The sequence below is a fragment of the Rattus norvegicus genome, chromosome 2 (assembly GCF_021556685.1).
Source record: "Rattus norvegicus strain SHRSP/BbbUtx chromosome 2, alternate assembly SHRSP_T2T, whole genome shotgun sequence".
NCBI lineage: Eukaryota > Metazoa > Chordata > Mammalia > Rodentia > Muridae > Rattus > Rattus norvegicus.
In genome coordinates, this window is record NC_141535.1 from 165833249 (window position 1) to 165854093 (window position 20845).

The window sequence follows — 20845 nt, forward strand, 5'->3', positions numbered from 1 at the left end:
GATTTCTATGGGCAAATTTATCTTATCTAGGTGGGCGGTTTATACCCTTATCAATTGGTTTTAAGTTTATTGTGGAGATGTATTGTGGGTTGAGAACTTAACATATAAATCTAATTGTTAAACTACAAGTTTCTAGAGTTTTGAATCTACCAGGCCACAGGGGATGGGGGCAAAGTTCCCAGAGGGCAGAGAGACAACCTGTCTCAGTTCTGGAAGCCGTGTTAGGCTATAGAATGCCTGGGGCTAATGTGGCATGGTGCCATGCTAGAACGGCCCGCAGAATGTGATGTATATGTCAGGTGTGGTAACACTGTCAAAGGGACAGTGTGTGAAAGCGGCTGGCAGAGAAACAACCGTGGTGTTCAGCTACCACAGATCCACATGGAATGAGAACGTGCGGGAACCGGTTCTACTGTTTTATATTTTTACCGCAACAAGACTGTTTTATAAACATTTTTCTCTTCTGACAGGAGTATTCTAGGGACCCTCCACAGCTTCACATGAGCAAACTAAGGCCCCTCCTCAATTATCTAAGATGACACATTGTCATAATCTATTCTCAAGACTGTCTCCTTTGTCACCCCACTAAAACGCCATGGCTCTTTGAGTTTGTTAAAGAAATGCCTTTGAAGTGAGAGCTCAGTAAAGTGAGCAGCCAATGTGCTGAATGGATAATAGAGTAACAACGGACAGTTAATTGGTATGTACCATGCACCAAGCACTGTTCTCTAGATTTACATATATTAAGTTCTTTAATTAAAAGATCATAGCAGCTGTAGTGCTGGACAGGTGACTATGGAGTGTGTGACCTGTGGCTCTCATTCAAGATGAAAGTTTGGACCAGAGCCCTGGACCATCAGCATCAGCGCACCCCTGCTCTGCTTGGTCTGCCTCCAGCACCTTCTCCTGAAGAAAGAGATCTCTACCAGGAGATACGGTCTGTTTGCAAAGCCACGGGAGAAGGATTTTGCATCTTGGAAAAAGTAAGAGAGCAGGTTCGCCTGAGGCCAAATCACCAACACAAAAGGCTCAGATTGTTGTGATAGCTTTCCAGTGTACATCCATCTTGGCCCTGCAGATCCATTCCCATCCCTTTAGACCCCTCCCCCCAAAAAATCAATCATGCACACTCTCACATGCACACAGGGAGAGGAGTACGGTTCTGACTCTGTGTGGCATAAATTTTGGATCAGCTTCATTAGGCTAACCATCTGGGTCATTTCAATTCTGTTTCCAGCCCTGACATAATTACAGCCTCAAAATCAGCCATTCTCCACCTCCATCCCTTCCCACCACAGCTGCAGCAGTGGCAAAGTCTACAGAGAATACAGTTCATGCTTGGGGACAGACATCCTACGGTCTCGGTTGCTGAGAACATAAGAAAACCTATCCTGCTGAGGACTATGAATTCCTTCAAACTGCACTTCCTTCCTGCCTCCTTCTCTGCTGTCTCTGAACTCTCTGTGGTGACTAAGCTCATAATTGGGACAGCATCCAACAGATAAAATATGACTCTGTAATTTCATCTGCATCCATCCAAATTGTACTGGAACGGCTGCTGGGCCTTTGGCCTCCTGCTAACGGTTTACTTTTATTTATGCTGAAGGAAATGATGATGGCTTGGGTTAATATAGTCAATTGCAGGCCCTAATAATTCCCAAGCTTACAAAGGGTAAGTGGCTAATGTATATAGAAATACAGTTATTGGAAGAGACTGTCTATTAAAGTCCTTGAATTGCTGAGTTTTTAAACTGTGGGATCTAAATGGTTATGGGAAGTAGAGGGAGATCCTATGAATTCATCAGTCCATCGATTTACCCCATCACAGCCACATGAAAGTTGTCTTTAAAGACTAAAAAAGAAAAAGCACTAGCATTATAAATAAAAAGGTTGTTTTGTTGATTCTGTTTGCTGAACTGATTTCTTAAATAGCTCTGTCTCCTCGTTATGCCTAACTTATTTATTCATCAGGCAACATTTATTAATATTTACCACCATCCACTAAAATATGAAGCTGTCAGCACACACAGTAACCACACAGCCCGCCCTCATGGAGCTCATGGCCAACTAGCTGCATGATGCAGAAAACGAAAAGATGATGGTTCTATATAGCAACCATACAAAAAGAGAAGTGCAAGGCACCAAGACATTGCTTAGAGCGATGGGCCATCCCAGTGACTCCTAGAGTGAGATACCAGAAACATAAAGAAATCACTTACTGGGTAAAGAACCAGCCTGAGCGTCATGGGAAGGAAGTGTATCTTCCAGGCAGGGAAAGTACAAATGAACAATGTCCATGAGGCTGCAGAGTCTACTCCTTCTAGGCAGGAGAGGCATTATTGGACAGCTGAGGTTTACAGTACACAGGAGCAAAAAGGAAGAAAGTAGCTGGATCAGTAAGGAGCCAGCCACAGCCTTTACCCCAAAACTCAAGTCTACTTTCCTAAAGCAAAGAAGGCCCATAGTTAGTTTTCAGTGGTAGAAACATTGTTCTTTGAGCTACATGGAAAAGAAAATTGGGTGGACACGCATTAAAAGTACATAGCAAAGTCCAAGACAAAGTCTGAGAATCCTTGAAGATGAAGACTTGGCACATACTTTTTGCCCTAACGTGCTCAGACAATTCAGTTTCAACAAAATAGTGCTGGAAACAGTGAGGATGAGCATGTTTAGTGAGTGTCTCGCTGTTGGCGACTACTGTGGGCATCTATATGTCCCCAAGAAGTTCTGTTATACTAAGGACAAACCACTACTAAATTTCAACTTCCCCAGTCACCACAACCTGGAACCTGAACACAATCACCTTTCATATTTCCAAAAACCACTAGCAGTCAACTCTTTTTAACTGAACCAAGCTCAGGCTTCCAAGGAACATTCCTGAAGAATCCTGACAGACTTCTGATAAAATAGCTAATTGTCTGGCACCCTGCAGGCAGAGTCTTTGTACAGGGTTTTTTTTGTTTTTTTTTTTTTTTTTGGTTTTTGTTTTGTTTTGTTTTCCCCTTTTAACTCTATTCGACACACATGAAAATAATCTCCTCTAACTTCACTGAGATGGACATCTTTCTCAGCAAACATCACTCCTCCCTCCTTCAAGGGGAGTTCACAGATGGCAGTCCAGTTCTTTGTGGTCGTCAACATCTGTGGCAACAGGGTCTAAGCTGAAGGCTAGAAAGAAGGGGCCTCTCTGTAGGTTTTGAGTCATAACAAGTCCATGTGGGACTACTCTGCTTTACATGTTGTCTACTTCTGCTGTAATGGAATACCACACAGGAGGTAATTTACACAGAACTCTACCTCTTGTCATTCTTGAGTCTGGATTGTCAAGCAAGAGAACTTGTCTGGTCAGGGCCTAATTGCTCAGCCAAAGCATAGTGGAGGGCATTATATGGCAAAACTGGTCATTTTATAGAACAAACCCACTCCTGTGAGAGTCAATGCCATCACATGATAATAGCATTAAGTCACTTCTGAGGGCAAATGTGCATATCTCAAAAGTGTCATTTAAATTTCAACATGAACTATGGAGAGGATGTTCAAACCATAGCACAAGGAGTAGAAACTAAACAATAGCTCACTGACCACATAAAGATATGCTCACAGGCTAACAAAATGAGACCAATCTCAACACCGGCAGTGATAGGGAAGATGTTGTTCATTTAATAAGTTATATAGGCCCTGGCTAATGATCAGAAGAAAAAGACTCTATGAAGAATATTTTAATGTGCTATGTGCACAAAGGAGTATCGTTTGGCCATCAAAAGAATGAAATCACTCGAGTCACCCCCGCGCAGCCTAAGCTTGCTGTGCATGTTGGACGTGGTCCAGGCCCACCCTGCTCTGTACTACTACTTGGCTTTCTGGTCAAGATGCCTGAGGAAGTTCACCATGGAAAGGAAGAGGTGGAGACCTTTGCCTTTCAGGCAGAAATTGCCCAGCTGATGTCCCTCATCATCAACACTTTCTACTCAAACAAGGAGATTTTCTGGGAGTTGATCTCCAATGCTTCTGATGCCCTGGACAAGATTCAGTATGAGAGCCTGACCACCCTTTCAAGTTGTTCAGCGGGAAAGAGCTAAAGATTGGCATCGTCCCAAACCCTCAGGAGCGCATGCTGACTTTGGTGGACATAGGCATTGGCATGACCAAGGCTGACCTCATAAATAACTTGGGAACCATTGCTAGGTCTGGTACAAAGGCGTTCATGGAGGCTCTCCAGGCTGGTTCAGACATCTCCATGATTGGGCAGTTTGGTGTTGGCTTCTACTCTGCCTACCTGGTGGCGGAGAAAGTGGTTGTGGTCACAAAGCACAACGATGACGAGCAGTATGCCTGGGAGTCTTCTGCTGGTGGATCCTTCACTGTCCATGCAGACCATGGTGAGCCTTTGGCTGGGGTACCAAAGTGATCCTTCACCTCAAAGAAGACCAGACAGAGTACTTAGAGGAGAGGAGGGTCAAGGAAGTGGTGAAGAAACACTTGCAGTTCATAGACTACCTCTTCACCCTCTACCTGGAGAAGGAATGAGAGAAGGAGAACAGTGATGATGAGGCAGAGGAAGAAAAAGGGGAGAAAGGGAAGGAAGATAAGGAGGATGAGGAAAAGCCTAAGACTGAGGATGTAGGATCTAATGAGGAAGATGTGAATGGCAAAGATAAGAAAAAGAAAACAAAGAAGATCAAGGAGAAGTACATTGACCAGGAAGAGCTGAATAAGACGAAGCCTATCTGGACCAGAAATCCTAATGACATCACTCAAGAGGAATATGGTGAATTCTATAAGATCCTCACCAATGACTGGAAAGATCACTTGATAGTCAAGCACTTCTTTGTAGAAGGGCAGTTGGAATTCAGGGCATTGCTCTTCATTCCCTGGCGAGCTCCCTTTGACTTCTTTAAGAACAAGAAAGAAAAGAACAACATCAAATTTTATGTCCGTTGTGTATTCATCATGGACAGCTGTGATGAGCTGATACCTGAGTACATCAACTGCATCCGTGGTGTGGCTGACTCTGAGGACCTGCCCCTGAACATCTCCTGAGAAATGGTCCAGCAGAGCAAGATCCTGAAAATCATCTGCAAGAGCATTGTGAAGAACTGCCTAGAGCTCTTCTCTGAGTTGGCTGAAGACAAAGAGAAGTATAAGAAATTCTCCGCCCGGACAGCTGCAGCTCTCTGCTCCCAGACCCCATGGGAGAGAGACCTCACCGCCTAGTCAGGTGGGCACTCCTGAGGCTGCAGAGCAGAAAAGACCACCAACACTGCCCACCCGTGCCCACATCCCTGGCCCAAGAGGAAACTGTATACGGCCTCTAGGTTCCCGTGGGGGAGGGCCCAGGAGCGGCAGGACGCCTGTGCCTGAGACACCGCCTGAACCTGAAAGGACAAACCAGATAAACAGTTCTCTGCACCCAAATCCCGTGGGAGGGAGAGCTAAACCTACAGAGAGGCAGACACGCCTGGGAAACCAGAAGAGACTGCACTCTGCACACATCTCTGAGGCCAGAGGAAAACACCAAACGCCATCTGGAACCCTGGTGCACAGAGGCTCCCAGAAAGGACGGCGCAGATTTTCCTGGTTGCTGCCCCCACGGAGAGCTCGTAGGCAGCACCCCACGAGCAAACTTGAGCCTAGGGATAACAGGTAAGACCAACTTTTCTGCTGGAAATGACCTGCCTGGTAAACACCAGACACAGGCCCACAGGAACAGCTGAAGGCCTGTAGATAGGAAAAACTACACGCCCGAAAGCAGAACACTCTGTCCCCATAACGGGCTGAAAGAAAACAGGAAAACAGGTCTACAGAACTCCTGACACACAGGAATATAGGACAGTCTAGCCACTGTCAGAAATAGCAGAACAGAGTAATACTAGAGATAATCTGATGGCAAGAGGCAAGCGCAGGAACCCAAGCAACAGAAACCAAGACTACATGGCATCATCGGAGGCCAATTCTCCCACCAAAGCAAACACGGAATATCCAAACACACCAGAAAAGCAAGACCTAGTTTCAAAATCATATTTGATCATGATGCTGGAGGACTTCAAGAAAGACGTGAAGAACTCCCTTAGAGGACAAGTAGAAGCCTACAGAGAGGAATCACAAAAATCCCTGAAAGAATTCCAGGAAAACACAATCAAACAGTTGAAGGAATTAAAAATGGAAATAGAAGCAATCAAGAAAGAACACATGGAAACAACCCTGGATATAGAAAACCAAAAGAAGAGACAAGGAGCTGTAGATACGAGCTTCACCAACAGAATACAAGAGATGGAAGAGAGAATCTCAGGAGCAGAAGATTCCATAGAAATCATTGACTCAACTGTCAAAGACAATGTAAAGCGGAAAAGGCTACTTACTGGTCCAAAACATACAGGAAATCCAGGACTCAATGAGAAGATCGAACCTAAGGATAATAGGTATAGAAGAGAGTGAAGACTCCCAGCTCAAAGGACCAGTAAATATCTTCAACAAAATCATAGAAGAAAACTTCCCTAACCAAAAAAAAAGAGATACCCATAGGCATACAAGAAGCCTACAGAACTCCAAATAGATTGGACCAGAAAAGAAACACCTCCCGTCACATAATAGACAAAACACCAAATGCACAAAATAAAGAAAGAATATTAAAAGCAGTAAGGGAAAAAGGTCAAGTAACATATAAAGGCAGACCTAACAGAATTACACCAGACTTTTCGCCAGAAACTATGAAAGCCATAAGATCCTGGACAGATGTCATACAGACCCTAAGAGAACACAAATGCCAGCCCAGATTACTGTATCCTGCAAAACTCTCAATTAACATAGATGGAGAAACCAAGATATTCCATGACAAAACCAAATTTACCCAATATCTTTCTACAAATCAAGCACTACAAAGGATAATAAAGGGTAAAGCCCAACATAAGGAGGCAAGCTATACCCCAGAAGAAGCAAGAAACTAATCATCTTGGCAACAAAACAAAGAGAAGAAAAGCACACAAACATAACCTCACATCCAAATATGAATATAACAGGAAGCAATAATCACTATTCCTTAATATCTCTCAATATCAATGGCCTCAACTCCCCAATAAAAAGACATAGATTAACAAACTGGATACGCAACGAGGACCCTGCATTCTGCTGCCTACAGGAAACACACCTCAGAGACAAAGACAGACACCACCTCAGAGTGAAAGGCTGGAAAACAACTTTCCAAGCAAATGGTCAGAAGAAGCAAGCTGGAGTAGCCATTCTAATATCAAATAAAATCAATTTTCAACTAAAATTCATCAAAAAAGATAAGGAAGGACACTTCATATTCATCAAAGGAAAAATCCACCAAGATGAACTCTCAATCCTAAATATCTATGCCCCAAATACAAGGGCACCTACATACGTAAAAGAAACCTTATTAAAGCTCAAAACAGACATTGCACCTCACACAATAATAGTAGGAGACTTCAACACCCCACTCTCATCAATGGACAGATCATGGAAACAGAAATTAAACAGAGACGTAGACAGACTAAGAGAAGTCATGAGCCAAATGGACTTAACACATATTTATAGAATATTCTACCCTAAAGCAAATGCATATACCTTCTTCTCAGCTCCTCATGGTACTTTCTCCAAAACTGACCATATAATTGGTCAAAAAACGGGCCTCAACAGGTACAGAAAGATAGAAATAATCCATGCGTGCTATTGGACCACCACGGCCTAAAACTGGTCTTCAATAACAATAAGGGAAGAATGCCCACATATACGTGGAAACTGAACAATGCTCTACTCAATGATAACCTGGTCAAGGAAGAAATAAAAAAAGAAATTAAAGACTTTTTAGAATTTAATGAAAATGAAGGTACAACATACCCAAACTTATGGGACACAATGAAAGCTGTGCTAAGAGGAAAACTCATAGCGCTGAGTGCCTGCAGAAAGAAACAGGAAAGAGCATATGCCAGCAGCTTGACAGCACACCTAAAATCTCTAGAACAAAAAGAAGCAAATACACCCAGGAGGAGTAGAAGGCAGGAAATAATCAAACTCAGAGCTGAAATCAACCAAGTAGAAACAAAAAGGACCATAGAAAGAATCAACAGAACCAAAAGTTGGTTCTTTGAGAAAATCAACAAGATAGATAAACCCTTAGCCAGACTAATGAGAGGACACAGAGAGTGTATGCAAATTAACAAAATCAGAAATGAAAAGGGAGACATAACTGCAGATTCAGAGGAAATTCAAAAAATCATCAGATCTTACTATAAAAGCCTATATTCAACAAAACTTGAAAATCTGTAAGAAATGGACAATTTCCTAGACAGATACCAGGTACCGAAGTTAAATCAGGAACAGATAAACCAGTTAAACAACCCCATAACTCCTAAGGAAATAGAAGCAGTCAATAAAGGTCTCCCAACCAAAAAGAGCCCAGGTCCAGACGGGTTTAGTGCAGAATTCTATCAGACCTTCATAGAAGACCTCGTACCAATATTATCCAAACTATTCCACAAAATTGAAACAGATGGAGCACTACCTAATTCCTTCTATGAAGCCACAATTACTCTTATACCTAAACTACACAAAGACACAACAAAGAAAGAGAACTTCAGACCAATTTCCCTTATGAATATCGACGCAAAAATACTCAATAAAATTCGGGCAAACCGAATCCAAGAGCACGTCAAAACAATCATCCACCATGATCAAGTAGGCTTCATCCCAGGCATGCAGGGATGGTTCAATATACGGAAAACCATCAACGCGATCCATTATATAAACAACCTGAAAGAACAAAAATACATGATCTTTTCACTAGATGCTGAGAAAGCATTTGACAAAATTCAACACACCTTCATGATAAAAGTCCTGGAAAGAATTGGAATTCAATGCCCATACCTAAACATAGTAAAAGCCATATACAGCAAACCAGTTGCTAACATTAAACTAAATGGAGAGAAACTTGAAGCAATCCCACTAAAATCAGGGACTAGACAAGGCTACCCACTCTCTCCCTACTTATTCAATATAGTTCTTGAAGTTCTAGCCAGAGCAATCAGACAACAAAAGGAGGTCAAGGGGATACAGACTGGTAAAGAAGAAGTCAAAATATCACTATTTGCAGATGATATGATAGTATATTTAAGTGATCCCAAAAGTTCCACCAGAGAACTACTAAAGCTGATAAACAACTTCAGCAAAGTGACTGGGTATAAAATTAACTCAAATAAATCAGTAGCCTTCCTCTACACAAAAGAGAAACAAGCCGAGAAAGAAATTAGGGAAACGACACCCTTCATAATAGTCCCAAATAATATGAAATACCTCGGTGTGACTTTAACCAAGCAAGTAAAAGATCTGTATGATAAGAACTTCAAGACACTGAAGAAAGAAATTGAAGAAGACCTTAGAAGATGGAAAGATCTCCCATGCTCATGGATTGGCAGGATTAATATAGTAAAAATGACCATTTTACCAAAAGCGATCTACAGATTCATTGCAATCCTCATCAAAATATCAATCCGATTCTTCAGAGAGTTAGACAGAACAATTTGCAAATTCATCTGGAACAACAAAAAACCCAGGATAGCTAAAACTCTCCGCAATAATAAAAGGACTTCCAGGGGAATCACTATCCCTGAACTCAAGCAGTATTACAGAGCAATAGTGATAAAAACTGCATGGTATTGGTACAGAGACAGACAGATAGACCAATGGAACAGAATTGAAGACCCAGAAATGAACCCACACACCTATGCTCACTTGATTTTTGACAAAGGAGCCAAAACCATCCAATGGAAAAAAGATAGCATTTTCAGCAAATGGTGCTTGTTCAGCTGGAGGTCAACATGTAGAAGAATGCAGATCGATCCATGCTTATCACCCTGTACAAAGCTTAAGTCCAAGTGGATCAAGGACCTCCACATCAAACCAGATACACTCAAACTAATAGAAGAAAACCTAGGGAAGCATCTGGAACACATGGGCACTGGAAAAAATTTCCTGAACAAAACACCAATGGCTTATGCTCTAAGATCAAGAATGGACAAATGGGATCTCATAAAACTGCAAAGCTTCTGTAAGGCAAAGGATACTGTGCTTAGGACAAAACGGCAACCAACAGATTGGGAAAAGATCTTCACCAATCCTACAACAGATAGAGGCCTTATATCCAAAATATACAAAGAACTCAAGAAGTTAGACCGCAGGGAGACAAATAACCCTATTAAAAAATGGGGCTCAGAGCTAAACAAAGAATTCACAGCTGAGGAATGCTGAATGGCTGAGAAACACCTAAAGAAATCTTCAACATCTTTAGTCATAAGGGAAATGCAAATCAAAACAACCCTGAGATTTCACCTCACACCAGTGAGAATGGCTAAGATCAAAAACTCAGGTGACAGCAGATGCTAGAGAGGATGTGGAGAAAGAGGAACATTCCTCCATTGTTGGTGTGGTTGCAGACTGGTACAACCATTCTGGAAATCAGTCTGGAGGTTCCTCAGAAAATTGGACATTGAACTGCCTGAGGACCCAGCTATACCTCTCTTGTGCATATACCCAAAAGATGCCCCAACATATAAAAAAGACACGTGCTCCACTATGTTCATGGCAGCCTTATTTATAATAGCCAGAAGCTGGAAAGAACCCAGATGCCCTTCAACAGAGGAATGGATACAGAAAATGTGGTACATCTACACAATGGAATATTACTCAGCTATCAAAAACAATGACTTTATGAAATTCGTAGGCAAATGGTCGGAACTGGAAAATATCATCCTGAGTGAGGTAACCCAAATGCAGAAAAACACACAGGGTATGCACTCATTGATAAGTGGCTATTAGCCCAAATGCTTGAATTACCCTAGATGCCTAGAACAAATGAAACTCAAGACGGATGATCAAAATGTGAATGCTTCACTCCTTCTTTAAAAGGGGAACAAGAATACCCTTGGCAGGGAATAGAGAGGCAAAGATTAAAACAGAGACTGAAGGAACACCCATTCAGAGCCTGCCCCACATGTGGCCCATACATATACAGCCACCCTATTAGACAAGATGGATGAAGCAAAGAAGTGCAGGCCGACAGGAGCCGGATGTAGATCGCTCCTGAGAGACACAGCCAGAATACAGCAAATACAGAGGCGAATGCCAGCAGCAAACCACTGAACTGAGAATAGGACCCCCGTTGAAGGAATCAGAGAAAGAACTGGGAGAGCTTGAAGGGGCTCGAGACCCCATATGTACAACAATGCCAAGCAACCAGAGCTTCCAGGGACTAAGCCACTACCTAAAGACTATACATGGACTGACCCTGGACTCTGACCCCATAGGTAGCAATGAATATTCTAGTAAGAGCACCAGTGGAAGGGGAAGCCCTGGGTCCTGCTAAGACTGAACCCCCAGTGAACTAGACTGTTGGGGGGAGGGCGGCAATGGGGGAAGGATGGGGAGGGGAACACCCATAAGGAAGGGGAGGGGGGAGGGGGATGTTTGCCCGGATACCGGGAAAGGGAATAACACTTGAAATGTATATAAGAAATACTCAAGTTAATAAAAAAAAAAAAAGAAAGAAATTCTCCAAGAGTTTAAAGCTTAGAATCCATGAGGATTCCACTAACCATAGCCGCCTCTCTGAGCTCCTTCACTACCACACCTCTCAGTCTGGAGATGAGATGACTCCCTGTCAGAGTATGTGTCTCACATGAAGGAGACACAGAAGTCCATCTACCACATCACTGGTGAGAGGAAAGAGGAAGAGGCCAACTCTGCCTTTGTGGAGTGTGTGCGGAAACGAGGCTTTGAGGTGGTGAGTATGACTGAGCCCATTGATGAGCATTGCGTGCAGCAACTCAAGGAATCCAATGACAAAAGCCTGGTCTCAGTGATGAAGGAGGGCCTGGAACTACCAGAGGATGAGGAAGAGATGAAGAAAATGGAGGAAAGCAAGGCAAAGTTTGAGAATCTCTGTAAGCTTGTGAAGGAGATCTTGGACAAGAAGGTTGAAAAAGTGACTATCTCCAATAGGCTTGTGTCTTCACCCTGCTGCAGTGTGACAAGCACCTATGGCTGGACAGCCAACACGGAACAGATCGTGAAGGCTCAGGCACTGCGGGACAACTCTACAATGGAATACGTGATGGCCAAGAAACACCTAGAGATCAACCCTACCACCCCATGGTGGAGACTCTGCTGCAGAAGGCTGAGGCAGACACAAACGACAAAGCTGTCAAAGACCTGGTGGTGCTGCTGTTTGAAACGGCTCTGCTCTCCTCTGGCTTCTCACTTGAGGACCCCCAAACCCACTCCAACGGCATCTACCGCATGATTAAACTAGGCCTGGGCATTGATGAAGATGAGGTTCCTGCAGAAGAGCCCAGTGCTGCTGTTCCTGATGAGATCCCCCCATGGAGGGTGATGAGGATGCCTCTGGCATGGAAGAAGTGGATTAAAGGCTCCTGGGAAGACCCTGCCCTCTGTATAGTATCCCTGGGGCTCCCCCAACAGCCTTGACTGGCCCTGACCCACCTGGCTCTCTGCTCGTCTACAAGAATCTCTTCTATCCTGTCCTTGTGCCTTAAGGCAGGAAGATCCCCTCCCACAGAACAGCAGGGTTGGGTGTAGTGTTTTTTTGTTTGTTTTATTTTGTTCTGAAATTAAAAGTATGCAAAATAAAGAAGATGCAGTTTTATACAAAAAATGAAATCTTTTCTGTGATTTACAGCAATGTGGATAAACTATATGACATTACATAACAGAGGAGGGAAGAAAACCAAGCCAAGTGCTAGGTAGCATACCGGTGATCTCAGCACTTAGGTATGAGGCTGAAGAAGGATTTCAAGTCCAAGGCCAGCCTGAGGTATATAGTGAATTCTAGGCCAGCTGAGCAACATAGTGAGACCCTGTTTAACAAAATGATGTAAAAGAGAATATTTTGTGTTCTTGCTCATTTGTGGAAATTAAAAATTCCATAAATAGAAAGTAGAATAAATTTCACTAGAGACTCAAATGGCAAGAAAAGGATGAGGAAACAAAGAAAATGAACACAAACCCATAGCTAGATAGGGAACTGGTTCTAATGTAGAGTGGAGTAGACACAGCAAAGAACAACTTATTATGCACTTCAAAGTAGTGAGAAAATTTTGATGTTTTCTAATACATAGAAATGATATCATTAAAAGGCAGATGTGGCTCATTGAACGCAGAGCCAGCTCTCGGGGGTCTCTGTGTGGTCTCGTCATCAGCACAGCTGGGCCTACACGCAAGCAACCATGTCTAAGGGACCTGCAGTTGGCATTGATCTTGGCACCACCTACTCCTGTGTGGGTGTCTTCCAGCATGGAAAGGTGGAAATAATTGCCAATGACCAGGGTAACCGCACCACGCCGAGCTATGTTGCTTTCACCGACACAGAACGATTAATTGGGGATGCGGCCAAGAATCAGGTTGCAATGAACCCCACCAACACAGTTTTTGATGCCAAACGTCTGATCGGACGTAGGTTCGATGATGCTGTTGTTCAGTCTGACATGAAGCACTGGCCCTTCATGGTGGTGAACGATGCAGGCAGGCCCAAGGTCCAAGTCGAATACAAAGGGGAGACAAAAAGTTTCTATCCTGACGAAGTGTCTTCAATGGTTCTGACAAAAATGAAGGAAATTGCAGAAGCTTACCTTGGAAAGACTGTTACCAATGCCGTGGTCACCGTGCCAGCTTACTTCAATGACTCTCAGCGACAGGCAGCAAAAGATGCTGGAACTATTGCTGGCCTCAACGTACTTCGAATTATCAATGAGCCAACTGCTGCTGCTATTGCCTATGGCTTAGATAAGAAGGTCAGGGCTGAAAGGAATGTGCTCATTTTTGACTTGGGAGGTGGCACTTTTGATGTGTCAATTCTGACTACTGAGGATGGAATTTTTGAAGTCAAATCAACAGCTGGAGACACCCACTTGGGCGGAGAAGACTTTGACAACCGAATGGTCAACCATTTCATTGCTGAGTTTAAGCGAAAGCACAAGAAGGACATCAGTGAGAACAAGAGAGCTGTCAGGCGTCTCCGCACTGCCTGTGAGCGAGCCAAGCGCACCCTCTCCTCCAGCACCCAGGCCAGTATTGAGATTGATTCTCTCTATGAGGGAATTGACTTCTACACCTCCATTACCCGTGCTCGATTTGAGGAGTTGAATGCTGACCTGTTCCGTGGCACACTGGACCCTGTAGAGAAGGCCCTTCGAGATGCCAAACTAGACAAGTCACAGATCCATGATATTGTCCTGGTGGGTGGTTCTACCAGAATCCCCAAGATCCAGAAACTTCTGCAAGACTTCTTCAATGGAAAAGAGCTGAATAAGAGCATTAACCCCGATGAAGCTGTTGCCTATGGTGCAGCTGTCCAGGCAGCCATTCTATCTGGAGACAAGTCTGAGAATGTTCAGGATTTGCTGCTCTTGGATGTCACTCCTCTTTCCCTTGGGATTGAAACTGCTGGTGGAGTCATGACTGTCCTCATCAAGCGCAATACCACCATTCCCACCAAGCAGACCCAGACTTTCACCACCTACTCTGACAACCAGCCAGGTGTACTCATCCAGGTGTATGAAGGTGAAAGGGCCATGACCAAGGACAACAACCTGCTTGGGAAGTTTGAGCTCACAGGCATACCTCCAGCACCCCGTGGGGTTCCTCAGATTGAGGTTACTTTTGACATTGATGCCAATGGCATCCTCAATGTTTCTGCTGTAGATAAGAGCACAGGAAAGGAGAACAAGATCACCATCACCAATGACAAGGGCCGCTTGAGTAAGGAGGATATTGAGCGCATGGTCCAAGAAGCTGAGAAGTACAAAGCTGAGGATGAGAAGCAGAGAGATAAGGTTTCCTCTAAGAACTCGCTGGAGTCTTATGCTTTCAACATGAAAGCAACTGTTGAGGATGAGAAACTTCAAGGCAAGATCAATGATGAAGACAAACAGAAGATTCTTGACAAGTGCAACGAAATCATCAGCTGGCTGGATAAGAACCAGACTGCGGAGAAGGAAGAATTTGAGCATCAGCAGAAAGAACTGGAGAAGGTCTGCAACCCTATCATCACCAAGCTGTACCAGAGTGCTGGTGGCATGCCTGGAGGAATGCCTGGTGGCTTCCCTGGTGGAGGAGCTCCTCCATCTGGTGGTGCTTCTTCAGGCCCCACCATTGAAGAGGTCGATTAAGTCAAAGTAGAGGGTGTAGCATTGTTCCACAGGGACCCAAAACAAGTAACATGGAATAATAAAACTATTTAAATTGGCACAAAAAAAAAAGGCAGATGTGGTGACTCAGCTGTAATCCCGGCACTTAGGAAGCTGAGGCCCGAGGAAGCAGAAGGCCAGCCTAGACTACAGAGTGAAACTTCCTGTCTTCAAAAACTGGGGGAAGGAGGCTAGAAAGATAGCTTAGTTGTTACAAGCACACACTGCTATTGCAAAGGACCTCAATTCAGTTCCCCAGAACCCACACTGGGCAGCTCACAATCACCCACAACTTAAGCTCTAGGGGAATCTCATGCCCTTTTCTGGACTCTATGACCACCTACACTCACATGGGCAAATACCCACCACATGCATATATATGCAATTTAAAATGAAATAAATCATTTTTAGAAGATAATGCTTCAGGGCTAGAGAGATTACTCACTGACTGCTCTTCCAGAGGTCCTGAGTTCAATTCCCAGCATCCACATGGTAGCTCACAACCATCTGTAATGGGATCCAAGGCCCTCTTCTGGTGCGTCTGGACATATACATAAAATAAATAATTTTAAAAAATTATAATGCTTCAGACTAGGTCTGTAGCCTGGTGGTTGAGTGGTTGCTTAGAATGCAAAAGTTTTGGGTTTATTCAGTTCTCTGCACCAGTGCGGGAAATATATATGAGAACACTTGAGAAGATTGAAAGGATGAGCCCTCTGATTTTTATTGGATTAATACACATTGTATACATAGATCACATTTTAACATCATATCTTTTTAATAAGAATAAATAATACATCAACTGAAATCTTAAAAATTTATACTTTTAAATAAAGATTCGGCCATAGTGTCAGCCAGCTTTTGTTCACAGTGAGAAATGCCCGACGCAATAAACCATCCTTCTCAGCATGGATGGAGCTGAGACAGTGGTTCAGTCAGAGTACGTGCTAGTCAAGCATGAAGCCTTGAATTCAGCTCCCCAGTGCTCGAACAAAGCTGGGTGTGGTAGCGTGCATCTGTAACCCCAGCTCTGGGGAGGGCAGAAGCAGCCAGATCCCAAGACTGACAGACAGCCAGTCTAACTAGTCAGTGAGCTTCAGATTCAGTGAGAAGGCTCACAAAAAATAAGGTAGAAAACAATAGAGGAAGATAGCCAGAGTCAATCTCTGGCTTTCATATACATATGTGTGTGCATGAATGTGTGCACACACACACACACCACTTAAAAATATAAAGTTGGGATCGGTGATTTATCCTGTGTGAGGCAAAATGGAGATTGAGGCCATGAATAGGTATACCAACCCAGTGAACCCAGCTGTCTTCCCTCACCTGACTGTGGTACTTCTGGCCATCAGCATGTTCTCCACCGCCTGGTTCTTTGTTTACGAAGTCACCTCTACCAAGTACACATGCGATATTTACAAAGAGCTCCTCATCTCCTTGGTGGCCTCACACTTCATGGGCTTTGGAGTCCTCTTCCTCCCTCTCTCGGTTGGCATCTACGTATGAGTCTCCAAGGCACCCACCAGGCAGCTCACCAAGTCTCTGCTTTTGTAAATTAATTTTTTTACCATTGCTACATGTCCCACCTGCCGTTAACAGTAAAGGTAGATGTGTGAAAAAAAATATAAAGTCAGTTAAAATTTATCTTGGTTTATTTTGGCTCACTCTTCTGGAGGTTGTTTTGGAGTCTGCAATGAGGCAACACATCGCAGTGGGAGCGCTAGACAGCAGATATCCTCCCTCTAAGTCCAGGAACAAAGAGACAAAAGAGCTAGAGTCCTTCTATTACCTTCAGGGACATAGCTCCAATGGCCTAAGACTTCCCACTAGACACCCACCTTCTAAAGGACCTCTCGCTTCCTGGTAAAGCCTCAGGCAGGGAAGCAAACCTTTAACTCAAAGGCCTGAGAGAATCTATTCTACCTCAGAACTGCAATGGCCACCAGTGTAGCTGCGACCTCACTCTCCTTTGATCTTGAGATATTTACACCACACATTTCAAAGTCAATCAATATTATCATCAGCAGACTAGAATCTTCTCAGCAAAAATTACAAGCCCAATGTGGAAGGAACAAGATAATGAAGGAAGGAGTGTTTGTTCTGCCTGAGAGCTTCCCCAGCAGGCATTTCTGACCTCCACAGCTGTTCTTCCTGGACTCTCCTATGCAAGCACCTTGAGAGTTCCTCTTCCTTCAGCCTGTGAAAGAAAGGAGACTGACTAGAGGCTCCAGCACTGACACTGACTGCGGTATGCGCAGCAGCAGCCCGACTGTGAAGGTTGCTAGCTGCTGAATGCCTAACTTTGATCTGGGCCTCTCCTTCTTATGGTTGAACTGAGTGGACTGGAGTGAATCAGAGCAGCAGATTTAAATGCTCAACAAAGGCCCCTTGACAACAGGGCAGAGCAGGACCAAACTAATCCAGACTTTGAGGAAGAGGAGTTTGGTAGAATGTAGAGCATTGTTCCCCATCTAGGAGGGTACTCAGGTCCAACACTGAAGCTGAGGCTACACTTCAACTAACCATCTGGCATGCAGGCCCAATGGTACCAGATGTTATAGTGCATATTTGTGTGATTGTGTATGTGCCTGTCTGTGTGGGGGCACATCTGTGTGTTTGTGCTTACATGTGGAGGCCAGAAGCCAATCTCAGGCATCATTTCTCGGTCTTGGTTTTGTTTACTGGTTGTTGTTGTTGTTGTTGTTGTTGTTGTTATCTTTTGTGTATCTGAGTAAGTTGGGCATATGCATGTCATGGTACATGTGTTGAAATTAGAGGACATCATTCAAGAGTCAATCTTTGCTTCCTTCTACCATGGGATCAAACTCAGGTCATCAAGTTCAGTGACATGCACCTTTCCCCTTCCTCTTCTCCTTCTCCTTCCCCTTTCCAGTCCCCTTCTCTTTCCCCTTCCCCTTCCTTCCCCTTCCCCTCCCCGTTCCCCTTCCCTTTTCCTTTCCCTTTCCCTTTCCGTTTTCCTTTCCCTTTCTCTTTCCCTTATTGGCCTGGAGTAAAGATAGGCTAGGGTATAAGCCAGTGAGCCTCAGGGAGAGAGTGTCTGTCTCTACCTTCTCAATACTGGGCTTGAAAGTGTATACCACTCATGGTTTTAAAATGTATGTTTTACAATGTAATTATCCAATGTTAGCACCATAACTAATTAAGATTTTAAGACAGAACTGTGCAGGCCAAAGAAAATCTATCCAATGATCCACACTGTCTTTCAAGCAACTAGTTGACACACTCTGGGTTTAGTCAACCACAAATGGCTTTTCTGGCCCTTTAACACTAGGAACACACAATGCACCTTCATATTTAGGAGTTAAGCTCCAAAATGCTAAGGGGTTGTGTATGTAGCTCAATGGTAGAGTACTTGCCTAGCACATAGGGTCCTAATAGAAGAAAAAGCAAAGAGTAGCCAGAGGGGATTGACTCAGCTGGTAGAGGTGCTTCATGGGAGAAGAGAAAAACTCCCAAAAGTTGTATTCTGACTTACAGTTACACAGCATTGTGACATAATCGTGCACGCGTGCACACACACACACACACACACACACACACACACACACACTATAAATTAATAACATTTTAAGATAAAAGCAGAAAATATGGTCTCTGGAGCAGAGCAAAAGTTAATGGTAAGTTTAAAACAATGCATTGAAGAGTGACCTTCAACTTTCATTACACAAATACTTTATCGTGCACACAATTGAATCTGCTTTTGTTCACCTTATAACAAGGTTTGAAACTCTTTAATAATGCTGCAAAACTAAAGCATTATTCCTCAGACTAACATAAGCATTGCTTTCAATCTTGGTCATATTAAAAAGAATTCTATCAAGAGGTGGCATGTAAAAATTATATGAAAATTGAAATTTGGGAATAATGCAGTCTAGTTTTAAGTTTATGATCATTTTTGGTGTCTCATCAGCTTCTAGGTAGACTGGATACTTCTAAGCTGGTCTGTTCTCTATGGCCAGCTGGTGCTTTTGGTAGTCAGGGACCTCAAGCTCAGGCCCTCTGTCTATGCAGATCTCTGGGTCTGATAGAGACTTTGTCCTGGATCAGGATTGCCCTGGCTTCTTCATACACCAGTCTCAGGTCCAAAGGAGAGAAAGAGAAAAGGCAAACCAATGGGTTCATCTGTGTTATACACTTAGCCCTGTCTGTATTTGAATGTGTGTCCTCTGACCCATGCCAAGAACTTTGAGTGCCTGACTTTTTTTAAATGGAAAGGAATTCACATTTATTTTCTTAAATTTTTGAAAAACTGAATTGTGAAAAATATCTCACTGGGCTAAACTCAAGGTGTTGATGAAGCAGTATCTGTTCTGGGGGCTCAAGGGGGTCATCGGTGTCTATGCTTTTTTTAGAACCCAGATGCTTGCTGTGTTTTTTTTCTTCTCCCCTTTCCTTTTCTCTCCCTATTTTTAATTTTAGGTTAGTTTATGAAGCAATAGATTTCACTCTGCTGTATTCCTGATTTTGATGCACACTCTGCCTTTGTCTTACACAGGTCTGCCAATAGCAAGCCTTGCCTACCAGAAGGCATGTGAAGAAATATACAACTTTTGAGACCATCAGTGCTTAAGAATAGTGTATCCTCATTTCCCACAAGTACCACACTAGAACAAAGTGAATGATAATGAATTATCCCATGGTTCTGAAAACCACAGGGTCCAAAATCAAAAAATTAGAATTGGCAAGGACCTTTTTCTTTTCTCAACTTAAGGCTGAAAGGCAAAGAAAAGTCACTTGAGAACAAGAACATAGTCTCAAGCAATTTTACCTTCACCATCTTTCATTCACAAGAAAGGAATCTCAATGACCTAACCTTTTCTCATTAGGTTCCTCCTCCCAACACCACAGCATTGGAAGGACACAATCAAATTATAGCTGTAAAAAACACGTATCTGGATTGCAAAACGGCCTAGGTCTTTATTTTATTTGAATGCTTTCTCTATAGCAAATAAAATTGTTTCTAAGCTGGTCTTGAGATATTTGTGTATCACAAGAACCAATCTCTGCCCCCCACTCCCCCTCATCCTCATATGGCCCTCCTCCTTTATGAGCCGGAACTGTCTTCTGCTGTTCTGGGGCTTAAATACCTTAATCGTTCTTCTAAGCACAGGCTCAGAGACTTTCAAGTGAAGCCTCAAAGACGATCTCCTTTGCCTTGGATCTGTAGAAGGTCTAAGAGTCAAGCTCAGATCTGTAATTCTGTGACTCATCATGAAGTCAAACAGGGACTATTCCTAGAGATTTTCTCTTCATTAGGACCTGCTGGATAATGGGAGCGATTAAAGCAGAAAATTTCAAAATAAGTTAATCACTTCCTCTACCTTGGCATACATTCGAGTTGAGCTTAACCACATTAATACTTAATATAATCTATATGCAACTACGTGCAAGCAGATTTTGTTCACTTGTTAAATTTGAGAAAATGAATAATTCCAAAGGATTTTTTTTCTAATCCTGTAAAACAATCTGAGCAACTTTGAGCTGACATTGTATGCATCCTCGGCTCAAACTGCTTACACAGAATATTCCAAGAGTCCCTTGGAAAGAAAACAGAAATGCTAACTCAGTCACCACTTTACATGATGTTTAATTCTATTTCCCAGCTT

At 43.2% G+C, this 20845-nt stretch overlaps 3 pseudogenes; all 3 read left to right on the forward strand.

The window, feature by feature from the left end:
- Nucleotides 1–3860: 3860 nt before the first annotated feature.
- On the forward strand, nt 3861–12599 carry Hsp90ab1-ps8 (heat shock protein 90 alpha family class B member 1, pseudogene 8; annotated as a pseudogene).
- Hsc70-ps1 (heat shock cognate protein 70, pseudogene 1) lies at nt 13157–15290 on the forward strand (annotated as a pseudogene).
- On the forward strand, nt 16485–16724 carry Tmem258l5 (transmembrane protein 258 like 5; annotated as a pseudogene).
- The last annotated feature ends 4121 nt before the right edge of the window (nt 16725–20845 follow it).